The sequence below is a fragment of the Bos indicus x Bos taurus genome, chromosome 23 (genome assembly GCF_003369695.1).
Source record: "Bos indicus x Bos taurus breed Angus x Brahman F1 hybrid chromosome 23, Bos_hybrid_MaternalHap_v2.0, whole genome shotgun sequence".
Taxonomy (NCBI): Eukaryota; Metazoa; Chordata; class Mammalia; order Artiodactyla; family Bovidae; genus Bos; species Bos indicus x Bos taurus.
This window is the reverse complement of record NC_040098.1, coordinates 39,432,739-39,448,312: the sequence shown is the minus strand read 5'-3', so window position 1 is coordinate 39,448,312 and position 15,574 is coordinate 39,432,739.

Genomic DNA, 15,574 nt, shown 5'->3' with positions numbered 1-15,574 from the left:
ACCCATAATCAAGAGGAGAGTGTACTATTGGGCATGGACTCTAAGGGTGAGAATTTTGGAGGGCATCTCAGAATTCTGCCTGCCACAGGAAACTAGCATTGTCTTAAGGCTTGGATGCTGAAACTGATAGAATATCATTTTGATTATATTCTATTGCTCAAGCAGTCACAGAGTCCACTCAAATACAAAGGAGAAATTATATATTCCACCTCTTAATGAGAGGGGAGTCTAAAAACTTGTGCCTGTCTTTAACGTACCACAACCTGCTGTCATAAAAGGCAGTAGTAGATAAAATTGTTTATTAAAATATTTTACTTCTGATTTTCTTTCTTTTAATCTCAAGATTCTAAAGAACTCTGAAAAGCAAGAAGATAGCATCTGATAAAGAAAAACATGGAACAGAATACAGTAACTAGCCAAGTTCCCATCCCCTAGAGGAAATAAAAACCCTGTTCTAATGCGAATTGAGCGTGATTCTCTGTGAGTTTGTGCTTAGTGGGTGCCCAGATGAATCACCTTGGCTGTCCCATGGAGTACATGTCCCTCTTTGTGAGAAGCAGGTGGTCGATGACTGACCTTAGGAAGATAATTCAAATCAGTTTTTTTCAGAATTAAGAGCTCCAAAAAGACTCTATTAGACCTGAAAGAGAAGGTCTCATTTTGATTCTTGAGGAAACATCTGAGTTCGTGCTAGCAACAACTCCATCCCCACCATTAGCTTCTTCCCTCTCCCAGGTTAGCTCTAATGATGTAATCTTTGAATTATCTTTGCCAACCCTGAGCTCAGTTGGTAAAGAATCTGACGCTATTGCAGGAGACCCCGGTTTGATTCCTGAGTCAGGAAGATCTACTGGAGAAGGGAAGAGCTACCCACTCCAGTATTCTTGGGCTTCCCTCGTGGCTCAGATGGTAAAGAATCTGCCTGCAATGTGGGAGACCTAAGTTTGATCCCTGGGTTTGGAAAGATCCCCTGGAGAAGGGAAAGGCTACCCACTCCAGTATTCTGGCCTAGAGAATACCATGGACTGTATAGTCCATGGGGTTGAAAAGAGTTGGACACAACTGAGTGATTTTCGTTTTCATCCAGGAAAAAGGAGACCTGTACAATATGCAAATTTCACAGGAATAAACAGCTTTAATGGTCAAAGTATTGCCCAAAGCTTTTCCTCGTGCAAAAGGGTAATCAGAGTTTTTCTTCACTTCAAGCAAAATCTCTGTATTACTCCATTTCTGCAGCAGGTGAATAGGCCTGTCTTGAATATATAAGAAACATGGTTATTCTCGAAATATATAAAAACCACCTACCTCATTCTCTTTTTACGATCCAAAATAAAACTGAAGTGGAAATCTAGATATCTGAGGCGGGTTGATAGAACATCATATAGAGGAATGATTAGGATGTTCAGGTAGTCGTAGGACTTCCCTGGTGGTCCAGTGGTTAAGAATCCACCTTGAAATACAGAGGACACGGGTTCAATCTCTGGTCTGGGAGGATTCCACGTGCTGTGGAGCAACTAAGCCCATGCACCACAACTACTGAGCTGGCACTCCAGAGCCCTTGCTCTCCATCATGAGAAGCCCTCACACCACAGCTCCAGAGTAGCCCCTGCTCACCACTACTAGAAAGCCCAGGCACACCAGCAAAGACCCAGCACAGCCAACAGACAAAGAAAATTCAAAATAAAGTCGTTGTAGATTTTTCTCTTTTGCTGGGTGAGAACATACAATTGCATTTTTTTACCTAGGCAGAAACGACTGTAAACCAGTGGTCACAAGGTAAAACGAAGTAAACCTAAGACTCAGAAAAGACCTAGATGAGTTCTAGAGCAATTTCTGAAATTTATCCTGAGTAGTAACCTGAGCAAGTTCCTCCACGTTCCTGAGCTCACGTCCTCATTTTTTAAATGATATCATATTTAATCCTACCTACCTCACTGAGCTATAATAATCTAGCCAACTATGTCTGTACCATATCATTAAGATGCTTTCAAGCCCCTTTGAGAAAACCAACAAACTGGCTTGAAGAGTCAGATAATTTCTTGCCACCGGACTTCCAGAGGGAAGGCTAACTTGAGGGTTGATTGCTCTGGGACCTCCCTGGAACATCATCAGGAACACATGTCCTTTTCAATGATCTTTTGTGCTGTCAACAGATTTGGCTTAATCCAGGGGCTTATTCTCCTACTCATTGTTGTAAGAAAATCATTACCACTTTAGTCTATGTCAAAGAAAATAAAAACCTTTCACTCTAAGCTGATACCCATTCGTGGACCAATAACAATGATCAGCAAACAGTGCTATGATTGACTTACATGTGGATTCCTGAAAGGATCTGACTTTGATCCATTAGGACCCATTCCTGGAGCTAAGAAATGAGATTCTCATGAGTTTCAGGGGTTTTGTGTGGGACTTAAAGACATGTGAACAGAGTCGGGGCTTTTTGAAGGGGAAATATGGGGAGAGAATGGAAGCTGAGTAGACAATCAACAGTGTTCAACATAAACTGAGAAATCACTTTTTTTTGAAGCATGCTTTTACAAATATAAAAGAAATTTTTCAAAATTGTATTTTTTCAAAAGCATCTTCATCTTCTGGTACTACTCTGAAGTTCTCCTAAACACCTTGATGGTTGTACAATGACCAAAATGTAGACAATACAACTGAAGTGTACACTTAAAAATGTCCACGGTATTTTTAAAAACATGTGCAGAAATACCCCAATGGCTCAGCAGGTAAAGATTCCACCTGCAATGCAGGAGACACAGGAGATGCGGGATTGATCCCTCTGTAGGAAAGCTCCCCAGGAGAAGGAAATGGTAATCACTCCAGTATTCTTTCCTAAAACATCCTATAGACAGAGGAGCCTGGTCAGCTACAGTCCAATGGGTTGCAAAGAGTCAGACACAACTGAGTGACTAAGCACAGCACAGAAATATTTATAATTTTGATATTTACTCCTCAATTTCCTAAAATGCATTACACATGTAACAAGAAAAACTAATTTAATACAAATATCTAGCTCAGATGTTATCTCTTGCCTCTTAAGATCATGAAAAGAATTCTGGAATTGCTATTCCACATCTGGTGGAATTTGAGTTCTCACCAAGATTTCTACCAATTCTAGTAGTGGAGTTTGCTTCTAGTTTTCAGTTCAATATTCTGTCAAATTATTCCATGTGAAGAATTTCTTTTTTACACACTCTCAAGAAAGCTATGTCTCTCAACATTGTATCTACTTAGACTCTGCTTAAATCTCATCAAAGCAAAAAAAAGCACTATAACACCTCATTTGTTGTTGTTTAGTTGCTAAGTCGTGTCTGACTCTTTTGTGACCCCATGGACTGTAGCACTCCAGGCTCCTCTGGCCATACGATTTTCAGACAAGAATACTGGAGTGGACTGCTATTTCCTTCTCCAGGGGATCTTCCCAACCCAGGGACTGAACCCATGTCTCCTGCACTGGCAGGGGGGTTCTTTACCACTGAGCCACCAGGAAAGCCCCAAATACCTCATAGACATGGAGATTTAGAGAGGTAACTGAAGATGCGGAGAGATGGAAGCAGGGCTTGTTTATATTCACCACCCAAACAACTTCAAGTTGATTAGGGCACCCAGCTCTAATTAAAAGTCATTTCAGTCTCTCCATCCTGGGGACTTCTCACCTGTTAACACCCCAGCCTCACACAACATCCAGCTCACAATAGCTCTTCTCAGTTTTCTCACACTCTCCCATCCTCTCTCCTCTCCCTCAAGGTTCCAAATTATACTTTATCCTATAAGAAACAAAGATCTCTCCTTGCCCCATCCATAAATCTAGCTGGGAAAGATTGAAGGCAGGAGGAGAAGGGGAGGACAGAGGATGAGATGGTTGGATGGCATCACCGACTTAATGGACATGAGTTTGAGCAAACTCCAGGAGATAGTGAAGGACAGAGAAGCCTGACATGCTACAGTCCATGGGGTCACAAAGAGTCGGACATGACTGAGCAACTGAACAACAACAACTAAATCTAGCTCTATAACCCCCATGGCATCAGCAGAACTAAAGGACCCTTCATACACATCATCCCCCTTTAGAAGTCAGCTGTGACCATCATGGGCACTTTCCCCTACTTTCCAGATGAAAGGATCTGTCCTTTCTTCACCATCCCATCTTTTTGCTCATCTAATCCACAATGACCAGATTCTCCTTCTTGAAAACAGAGGGCCATTCCTCTCTGTGGTTCCCTAGACAGGAACATTCATCTGACACTAGTCAGCCCAAGGTCTGCTTGTAGAATTCTGGAAATCCCCAATTTTGAGGGCAAATCATGGAATCCATTTACTAGATTCTGTTCATAGGTGCTGGGACTGAGTGTTGGCATAAACCCACTGCAATAGATTCTACTGGGAACTGCAAAATGTTCTCATTCCTCTTGCATCCCAGAAAGAAATTCTATGTTACTCATCTAAGTCTTGAAAATAGAGAGGAAATAAGAGAGGAAATATCTCACATTTAGCTAAACAAATTCTGATATAAAGCAAGATTCATCTCAGGTGTATAGGTTCTGGGAGGGTGTAGTAGCTAAGGTCTACTGTGTATTTTAAAAGCGAAAATAATTCCACATGTAGGAAATAATGCTTTAAAAATGAAGACACAGAACATTTTGAGTTTCTATACATACTGGCCTGGCTTGGCTTCTACCAATAAAATAAATGTTTACCAATAAAACAAATGGTTACATTTATTCTGAAGAAACTTGAAAATGTTTTAACTGATATTTTTTAATTTTTTAGGTTGAAGCATAATCGCTTTACAATATGTTACTTTCTGCTGTACAACAATATGAATCCACTGTAGGTATACATATATCTCCTCCTTCTTGAGCCTCCTTCCCACCCACACCCACCCCACCCATCTAGGTCATCAAAGCATCGAGCTGAGCTCCCTGTGTTATACAGCAGCTGCCCACTAGCTATCTGTTTTACACATGGTGTGCATATATGTCAATCCTTCTCTCCCAATTCTTCCTGCCTCTCATTCATCCACTGTGGCATTTTTTAAATTGGTGTAAATGAATGATTCTTGATCTTTTAATATGATATTTTAAGTTCCCTAGCCATCTAACAACAAACAAATACCCATCATGTTATTCTGATGATGTAAAGGAATTACTTGTTAAAGATTTTGAATCGATCATCTATTATTTTCTGAAGTCTATTCCATTTATTCCTCTGTCAATAAATTGGGTGACTATTTCCTTTCACTCTCTGGCATAACTACCCGAAGTTGTACACCTGAAGCTGTAGTGTACACAAGACAAGGCAAGAAGAATGTAAAGGTAAATGGTAGAAATTGTCAGAGTGGAAGAGACTGCATGATTCATCAGGATGAGAAATCAGAGAAAGAGGGAATTTCCTGGTGATCCAATGGTTGAGACCTGGTGCTTTCACTGTTCTGGGCCCAGGTTCAGTCCCTGATGGGAGAACTAAGACCCCACAAGCTGTGTGGCAGAGTCCAAAAAAAAAAAAAAAGAGAAAGAAGCCATAGTCCAAAAATAACCAAATGGATCATTCTAAATGAGATGTTAATATGAAGCAGTTAGGCTTTCAAAACAGAAAAGAGACAAGAACTTAAGAACAAGGACAAATTATCTAAGTGTATATAACTTTTGTGTTTTGGCAACCAGAAGAATAGTAATAATATTTTTCCTAATGTTGTCAGAAGTTAACAGTCTAAAGTCTCTCTACCTGCATTCAGTGAAAAGGAACTCTAATTTATGGAATCGATCAAAAGAACATGATCAGGTCTGAAAACAGCTGAGCTAAGTGCCAGGATGGAGAAGGCGATGGCACCCCACTCCAGTACTCTTGCTTGGAAATCCCATGGATGGAGGAGCCTGGTGGGCTGCAGTCCATGGGGTCGCTACAAGTCGGACACAACTGAACGACTTCACTTTCACTTTTCACTTTCATGCATTGGAGAAGGAAATGGCAACCCACTCCAGTGTTCTTGCCTGGAGAATCCCAGGGACAGGGGAGCCTGGTGGGCTTGCGTCTATGGGGTCGCACAGAGTCGGACACGACTGAAGCAACTTAGCAGCAAGTGCCAGGAAACCATATTCTAAGACAAGGGCTGTCACGAGCTTACCAGAAGACTTGAGGTCAGAGTTACTCATATCCACCCATTCTTTCTTGTGTCTATTCAACATGTATTTCTTGAAATGCTTATTAGTGTGTGCTAACAAAAAATGATAAGTTCTAGATTGTAAGAATTAATTAAAAATGGTCAGTGACCTCAAACCATTCCCAATCTAGAAGGAAAGACAAAGAGAAATGTTTGTTGCATGTCTTTTGTTTCAGGATAGCTGCTGTTGCTGCTGCTAAGTCGCTTCAGTCGAGTCCGACTCTGTGCGAGCCCATAGACGGCAGCCCGCCAGGCTCCCCCGTCCCTGAGATTCTCCAGGGAAGAACACTGGAGTGGGTTGTCATTTCCTTCTCCAATACATGAAAGTGAAAAGAGAAAGTGAAGTCGCTCAGTCGTGTCCAACTCTTGGTGACCCCATGGACTGCAGCCTACCAGGTTCCTCCATCCATGGATTTTCCAGGCAAGAGTACTGGAGTGGGGTGCCATCGCCTATAGCATTACCTACTAATTATTGTGGAAGCAAGGAGGGAATCTTGCTTCCCCTTCCTCTAGGTCAAAGGAAATATCACGAGAACTCAAGCATTTTCAATCACAGTGAAAACACACCATTGAAGATGAAGTTTGGGGTAAGCTGTAAAAGCCTACACGGCTTGCTTGAGTGGACGGAGCCAGCATTTCAGATTCATTCTCAAACTGCTGTGTCTGGTAAGTACATGAGAACCATGAACTTTTCAAGAGCCTACAGAAAAGCTTGCACCCTTAAAAAGACAAAAAGCCAAAGACTATATGGTATACAATTTTTTAATTATAAAATAAAAATCATAATTGCTTAAGTTCTAATGCCAGAAAGCTACTTCAATTTATCAATTGCAATTCAAGAGATCTGCTAATATAAAATTATGATTAAAAGGAGCTGCGTATTTTAACAAAGTTGAAATAATGTAGGCTGGGGTAAGTCCTAGAGTAGGAGTAGCTGGGACTCCCAAAGGTCTTTGGATAGTCCCTCGAGAGATGGGTATGGATTCAAATACTGCCTTGGTCATCTGCTGGTTGGGGACTTGAAAAAGTATCTTAAATGTCTCACGCTTTAGTTTGTTGTTGTTATTCAGTTGCTAAGTTGTGTCTGGCACTTTCGCAACCCCACGGACTGTAACCTGCCAGGCTCTCTCTCCGTGGGGTTTCCCAGACAATAATACTGAAGTGGGTTGCCATTTCCTTCTTCAGGGCATCGAACCCACATCTCCTGCATTGGCTGAGCCACTCAGGAAACCCCTAAGATTTAGTTTAGAGTTCTATAACATGGGGATAATGATATCAAACTTAAAGTATTATAATGGGTAACAAATAATCTATTACGTGGAAATTGCCTAGCATAATGCTGACACATACTCATTTTCAATAGCCATTATTTTTGTTTCCTTCCACATGGGGTGGACACTGCTGTTGTTACAGTTCTGAACATATATTTGTGGGTAAGAATGTTTGGAATCAGTCACCGAATAAAACTTCAGCACTCAATCGATCTGTTTGTGCTACTGTGCTTCATTTTGCATATCTGATGGTTGCCATCCTCCCGAACATCAGGCCTTGGGGAGATTGTTAGGGAAACAATGATATATCTAGAGATGTCTTGACTTCCCAAGGGGATGCTATTGTGGTATTATAAAAAGAGCTTGCAACTGGATGCTGTTTACTCAAGAGACACTCTATGGTCTCTTTAGAGAATTTCTCAACCAATGTCTCCCATTCTTTCCTTTTCTTTCTTCTGCTGAAACTTGGTAAGAAAATAACAGAATTTGCTTTGGCAAAAGTCATCCATCTTCACTAGTGATACACTTGATCATATGATTTCTTTTGAAAATGATGAAGAGCCTTGAACCATTTTCAGGGTTCACTTTTATTTTATATTTGGTAGCTACAGACCTGAAAAGAATCTCATGTTCAGAGAGATATGAAAATTTACATGATGGAGAGTTGAGTGACTGCAGCCATGAAATTAAAAGACGCTTACTCCTTGGAAGGAAAGTTATGATCAACCTAGATAGCATATTCAAAAGCAGAGACATTACTTTGCCAACAAAGGTCCGTCTAGTCAAGGCTATGGTTTTTCCAGTGGTCACATATGGATGTGAGAGTTGGACTGTGAAGAAGGCTGAGCGCCGAAGAATTGGTGCTTTTGAACTGTGGTGTTGGAGAAGACCCTTGAGAGTCCCTTGGACTGCAAGGAGATCCAACCAGACCATTCAGAAGGAGATCAGCCCTGGGATTTCTTTGGAAGGAATGATGCTAAAGCTGAAACTCCAGTACTTTGGCCACCTCATGCGAAGAGTTGACTCATTGGAAAAGACTCTGATGCTGGGAGGGATTGGGGGCAAGAGGAGAAGGGGACGACAGAGGATGAGATGGCTGGATGGCATCACTGATTCGATGGACATGAGTCTGAGTGAACTCCGGGAGTTGGTGATGGACAGGGAGGCCCGGCGTGCTGCGATTCATGGGGTCGCAAAGAGTTGGACACGACTGAGCGACTGATCTGATCTGATCTGATCTGAGTTGAGTGAAATTTTCACAGTTCAGCCTCCATTTCTCTTTCTTCCTCGAAGTTCCATAAACAGAGAATAATACATTCAAGATTCTTCTAATTTAATAATCTGCTTTTTACAACAAATAACTCCAAATTGAAGACTTTCATTTGAATGACTCCTTGAGGCAAATCAAGTAAGCTTGTTGGAGTTCTGTCCCTAAGTATCCATGAATGGAAAAATTCATACCACCACTGTCCACACACACAACTATTAATACACTGGAACAGGGCATGAGGAAGAAGAATTCTTGGTTTGGTTAAGTCACCAAGCTTTCAGAGTTTGTTTTCCTGGTATAACTTAGCCCATCCTCACTGATACATTAATCCTGAGTTACTAGTGGCCTTTTGATCTTGTGCCTTTTCTGAAATAAGAAGAAAACCAGACTTGTCAACCTATCTGCTTCACAAGCTATCAAGCAGAATTAGTCCTGGGATAATTATTTTGTAAATTCCTTATACATAGATTGGACAATGAATTATAGGACTATGTATGTGAATTGCAGAGTTTCTATAAGACAGGATCATTCAGAAAAAAATGTTAGATATTTTCAGTGTAAGAGTAGACATACTGCTCTTGTCTCCATAGCTCTTAATAATAACAATAATCAACTCCAACAAGCTCACCTTATTTGTCTTTTTTAGCATCATATAATGTCCTTTTGCTTGCCTATGAAATAAATGTTTGCTGTCTTAAAACTCTCTTCCCTCCTATTAAAAAAAAAAAAAAAAGCTTTTAGCTTCAGAATTCCTTCTGGAAACTTAAAAGTATATTCCAGATTTCCAGGATAATAATTAAGACTCATCTCAAAATAGGCATAAATAAATAAATACAATTTGTTTCAAATCTGAGGAGAAGGGGACGACAGAGGATGAGATGGTTGGATGGCATCACCGATTCAATGGACATGAGTTTGAGCAAACTCCAAGAGAGAGTGAAGGACAGGGAAGCCTGGCGTGCTGCAGTCATTGGGGCCGCAAACAATCTGACAGGACTGAGTGAATGAATGACAACAACCCAGTGACTATCTTAGTATCCTAAATTCATATCTGACATCTACACAAAAACTCTTTATGGAGAAATATAGCCCACTAAATACACCTTAATTTTAATCAAAAGTAATAAAACAATCATTGATTTAAAACCCCTATTTGGACCTTGATGTTATTTCTCCAATTATTTATATGCATCTTTGCATATATATTTGCATTGATGCATTTATATGCATCTTTCACACTGTATATCTAGATCTTTTACATGCAAGTGAAAGTCGCTCAGTCGTGTCCTACTCTTTACGACCCCATGGACTGTAGTCTGCCAGGCTCCACTGTCCATGGAATTCTCCAGGCCAGAATACTGGAGTAGGTAGCCACTTCCTTCTCCAGGGAACCTTCCCAACCCAGTGATCGAACCCAGGTCTCCCATGTTGCAGAAGGATTGTTTACTGCCTGAGCCACCAAGGAAGCCCAAGAATATAGGAGTGGGTAGCCTCTTCCTTCTCCAGGGTATCTTTCCAACCCACGAATTCAACCAGGGTCTCCTGCATTGCAGACAGATTCTTTACCAACTGAGCTACCAGGGAAGCTTTCTTTAAATATAATGCATGTCTCCAAATTATATATAATCTCCCAAATTATATCCTAAAGGTTTGTCTAGGTAAGCAGCTCAATATCCAGAATCTACTTTCGTCATAGGAACAAATGTCTTAAAATTTTGAGAGGTTCCTGAGTAAGAAACAAATACCTATTTGCCTTGTGGATGGAGCCAACAGCACTTGCAAAATTAGAAGGCTGTTTGGGACCCTGAAACTTGGGTTGCAGGAGTGATGCAAACCTCCATAAAGGACTGTAAATTAAAGGGAAGGAAGGGAAATCTAAATGGTGTGAAGAAAATGGACATGAGATGGAGACAGAAAGGTGAAGAAGACACATGCAATAGTGAGGAAGGGAAAGAGAAGAAGAGAGAGAGAGAAAGAGAGAAGAACTACATCTCCATCTGGATGCAGCTCCCAATTTCACTTTCACTTTAACCTTCCAGAGATTAGTGAAGGAGGAAATAAAGGCCAGAAGTTGGAAGTAAAGGAGCGCTTTGTCTTTTCCCCTCCCGTTCTCCCCTCTCAGAATTGGCTCCTTCACTGCCCTCCCCCCGCCCCCCTGCACCCCCAATTATCTCAATCTGGCCACAATATTGTGAGATAAAAGACTTACACAAATAAACTTCAGAAACAAAGGCTGCCCAGTGAATTTTTATGTAGGTAATTGTAACATGGGCCACTGTCTTTCAGAACAATTCCATGCTGTGTGTCACACAGCTGGAATGAAGAGATCATAATGTGAAGTATAACATCTCCATATCCCCTGGGATTGGATTCAGACCTGCCTTCTTCCAAAAGGGTTTCCGAAAGCGAGGAGAAGAGAAACAGCATAAAGAAGCAACAAAAAGGAATTGTCTTGATCTCCGTTTTGTGAGCCTAGAGAAAAGGTGCCTTTGCAGGAAACTCAGTTTGCAAACAAGGAACATCTTTTGTGTGCCTCGTTGGCAAAGCAATTGATTCTAGTTAGAGATTGGCTGGGTGCCACTGTGCAAGTAGTCTGCTTTTCCTATTCTGAAGAATACAGTAGGAAGAGCTGTAATACCAAGTATATTCTTAGTATAGCCGATGTTATAGTCTTTCCTCCTGCTATCCCCTCTACTGTAAAAAAAAAACCATGTACAATTCATAGGTCATATTTTATAATGTTTTTTAAATAATAGAGAACAAAAATAAACCTTTTGAGACAACAAAAAACTAAGCTGGAAGAAGACCATTTCTTATAACCAAATATCCTCTTTCCCTTCCCCACTCCAAATGGGATTAATGTTTACCTATTCCATTATAAGAAACCAAACCAATACATTGTTCTCTGAGAAGAAAGGTAAAGAGAGCTTACTTTATAATATGCAGATAATACAAAGATACGACATATGTACACCTACGGTTAATTCATATTGATGTATGACAGAAACCAAACCAATATTGTAAAGCAATCATCAATCAATTAAAAATAAATATTAAAAAAGAAGATAATACAAAGAAGAATTTCACTGTGGGAACAGTACCGGGGGTGCACAGAGGGATACAACCATTACATTTCTATTAGATTTGCTTTAATAAAAGTAAAAATTACTTCATACTGTTTTAATTAAATTTTGTTTTATTAAGAAGGAGATGGACATCTACCATGGATATTTAGTTTCATTAGCTTCTTCTGTTTAAGGGAATTGGGACATTTTATTATGACCATGAAAGGTATTATACAAATGATTTAATATTAAGCAGTATCTAATATCAATAATAAGACTTGATATTAATAAGGCTTCCCTGGTAGCTCAGATGGTAGAGTCTGCCTGCAATGTAGAAGACCCGGTTTTGATCCTTGAGTCAGGAAGATAACCCTAAAGAAGGAAATGGCAACACACTCCAGTATTCTTGCCTGAAAAATCACACGGATGGAGGAGCCTGGAGGGCAACATCCCATGGGATCACAAAGAGTCGGATACGACTGAGCAACTAAAACACACACAATATCAATGATAAGATTTGCTGTAACTGACACTTTGAAAGCAACAGGGGTTGAGGACCTTGCAGATGACCATAGAGGGGCTAAAGCCCAGCAATGTGGCTTCCCTCCTCTGGCCACGAAGCTGGGGAGGTGCTGAGTAAAATTTGCTCCCCAGACACTCAGGCTCTCTTTTCCTGAGCTGAGATCTGGGACCAGCTTTAAGTGATGTCCATTTTGAGGAACCATTTGGCTTGGACTTGGAAGATAGGCCCCATGTCTAGAAAAGAAGGGAGCTGAAGTAAGCCATCTCCCCAGATCCTGGAGGACAAAGTTTGTTTGATTTCACTACAAATCAAGGAAACACAAGTGCTTCTCCTTTGTGACAGTAAAATGGGCTCTGCAAAATAAACACCCCAGCGAATTTCTTCAAAATGCAATATCCAGCAACAGATGCTACGAATCCATAGAAGAGGCCAGGCAGAAAAGGCTTTGATCATCATCACATTGATTAATTGCTATCAAAGCCAAGGGTAAAAGAAAACCCCTTCATTTTAGCAAATATCCTGGTGGCAATAGGGAAATTTGTTAAAGGACTATTATTTAAGTGTATTTTGTTGAAATTTCATAGAATATTTTGAATATACACTGTTATTTGAAATAGTTGTTAAATACAGGGTTATCAGATCATTGTTACAGCTTAAAGAATTAAAGAACTGAAAACAAAGCAATCCCACTACATTCCACTGAAAATTTTAGTTTAACAATACAGGATAGATATTTGTAAAACATTCTTGACAGATATTAAAAAAAAAAATCAGTTTAGGACAAAGAGATGAAACCACTTCTGTGAGTTAAATTTTATTTCTCAGCAGGAAAACAGGAAGCTGAAATGAATGATTTTTTTAATTTAAATAACACAAGTCATAGCAACTTAATTAGGACTACTCAGGAGTAACTGAGAGCTATGCTTACTGACTTATTCTTCCTTTTATATGTATATATATATATATATATATATAGCCTTTGAAATAGAGGTTAAATGCATGCTCATTAATAAACAGAACACATGGACCACAACCATGTCTAACTCAATGAAACTATCAGCCATGCCATGTAGGGGCACCCAAGAAGGATGGGTCATAGTGGAGAGTTCTGACAAAATGTGGAGAAGGGAATGGCAAACCACTTCAGTATTCTTGCCTTGAGAACCCCATGAACAGTATTAAAAGGCAAAAAGATAGGACACTGAAAGATGAACTTGCCAGGTCAGTAGGTGCCCAATATGCTACTGGAGAACGATGGAGAAATAACTCCAGAAAGAATGAAGAGATGGAGCAAAGCAAAAACACCACCCAGTTGTGGATGTGACTGGTGACGGAAGTAAAGTCCGATGTTGTAAAGACCAATACTGTGTAGGAATCTGGAATGTTAGGTCCATGAATCAAAGTAAATTGGAAGTGGTCAAACAGGAGATGGCAAGAGTGAACATCGACATTTTAGGAATTGGTGAACTAAAATGGACTGGATGGGTGAATTTAACTCAGATGATCATTATATACGCTACTGTGAGCAAGAATCCCTTAGAAGAAATGGAGTAGCCATGATAGTCAACAAAAGAGTCTGAAATGCAGTACTTGGATACAATCTCAAAAATGGTAGAATGAACTCTGCTTGTTTCCAAGGCAAACCATTCAATATCACAGTAATCCAAGTCTATGCCCCAACAAGTAATGCTGAAGAAGCTGAAGTTGAACAGTTCTATGAAGACCTACAAGACCTTCTAGAACTAACACCCAAAAAAGATGTCCTTTTCATTATAGGGGACTGGAATACAAAAGTAGGAAGTCAAGAGATACCTGGAGTAACAAGCAAATTTGGCCTTGGAGTACAAACTGAAGCAGGGTAAAGGCCCACAGAGTTTTGCCAAGTGAAAGCACTGGTCATAGAAAACATCCTCTTCCAACAACACAAGAGAAGTCTCTGCACATGGACATCACCAGATGGTTAATACCAAAATCAGATTGATTATATTCTTTGTAGCCAAAGATGAATAAGCTCTATAAAGTCAGCAAAAACAAGACCGGGAGCTGACTGTGGCTCAGATCATGAACTCCTTATTGCCAAATTCAAACTTAAATTGAAGAAAGTAGGGGAAACCACTAGACCATTCAGGTATGACCGAAATCAAATCCCTTATGATTATACAGTGGAAGTGAGAAATAGATTCAAGGCATTAGATCTGATAGACAGAGACCCTGAAGAACTTTGGACGGAGGTTCATGACATTGTACAGGAGGCAGGGATCAAGACCATCCCTAAGAAAAAGAAATGCAAAAAGGCAAAATGGTTGTCTGAGGACACCTTACAAACAGCTGAGAAAAGAAGAGGAGCTAAAGACAAAGGAGAAAAGGAAAGATATACCCACTTGAATGTAGAGTTCCATAGAATAACAAGGAGAGATAAGAAAGCCTTCCTCAGCGATCAGTGCAAAGAAATAGAGGAAAACCATAGAATGTGAAAGACCAAAGAAAGATCTCTTCAAGAAAATTAGAGATACCAAGGAAACATTTCATGCAAATATGGGCACAATAAAGGACAGAAACAGTATGGACCTAACAGAAGCAGAAGATATTAAGAAGAGGTGGCAATACACAGAAGAACTATACAAAAAAAAAGATCTTCATGACCCAGATAACCACAATGGTGTGATCACCCACCTAGAGCCAGACATCTTAGAATGCAAAGTCAAGTGGGCCTTAGGAAGAGTCACTACCAACAAAGCTAGTGGAGGTGATGGAATTCCAGTTGAGCTATTTCAAATTCTAAAAGATGATGCTGTGAAAGTGCTACACTCAATATGCCAGCAAATTTGGAAAACTCAGCAATGGGCACAGGATTGGAAAAGGTCAATTTTCATTCCAATCCCAAAGAAATGCAATGCCAAAGACTGCTCAAACTACCGCACAATTGCACTCATCTCAAATGCTGGCAAAGTAATGCTCAAAATTCTCTAAGCCAGGCTTCAACAATACATGAACCGTAAACTTCCAGATGTTCAAGCTGGATTTAGAAAAGGCAGAGGAACCAGAAATCAAATTGCTAATGTCTACTGGATCATCGAAAAAGTAAGAGAGTTCCAGAAAAACATCTACTTCTGCTTTATTGACTATGCCAAAGCCTTTGACTTTATAGATCACAACAAACTCTGGGAAATGCTTAAAGAGATGGGAATACCAGACCACCTTACCTGTGCCCTGAGAAATCTGTATGCAGATCAAGAAGCAACTGTTAGAACTGGACATGGAACAATAGACTGGTTCCAA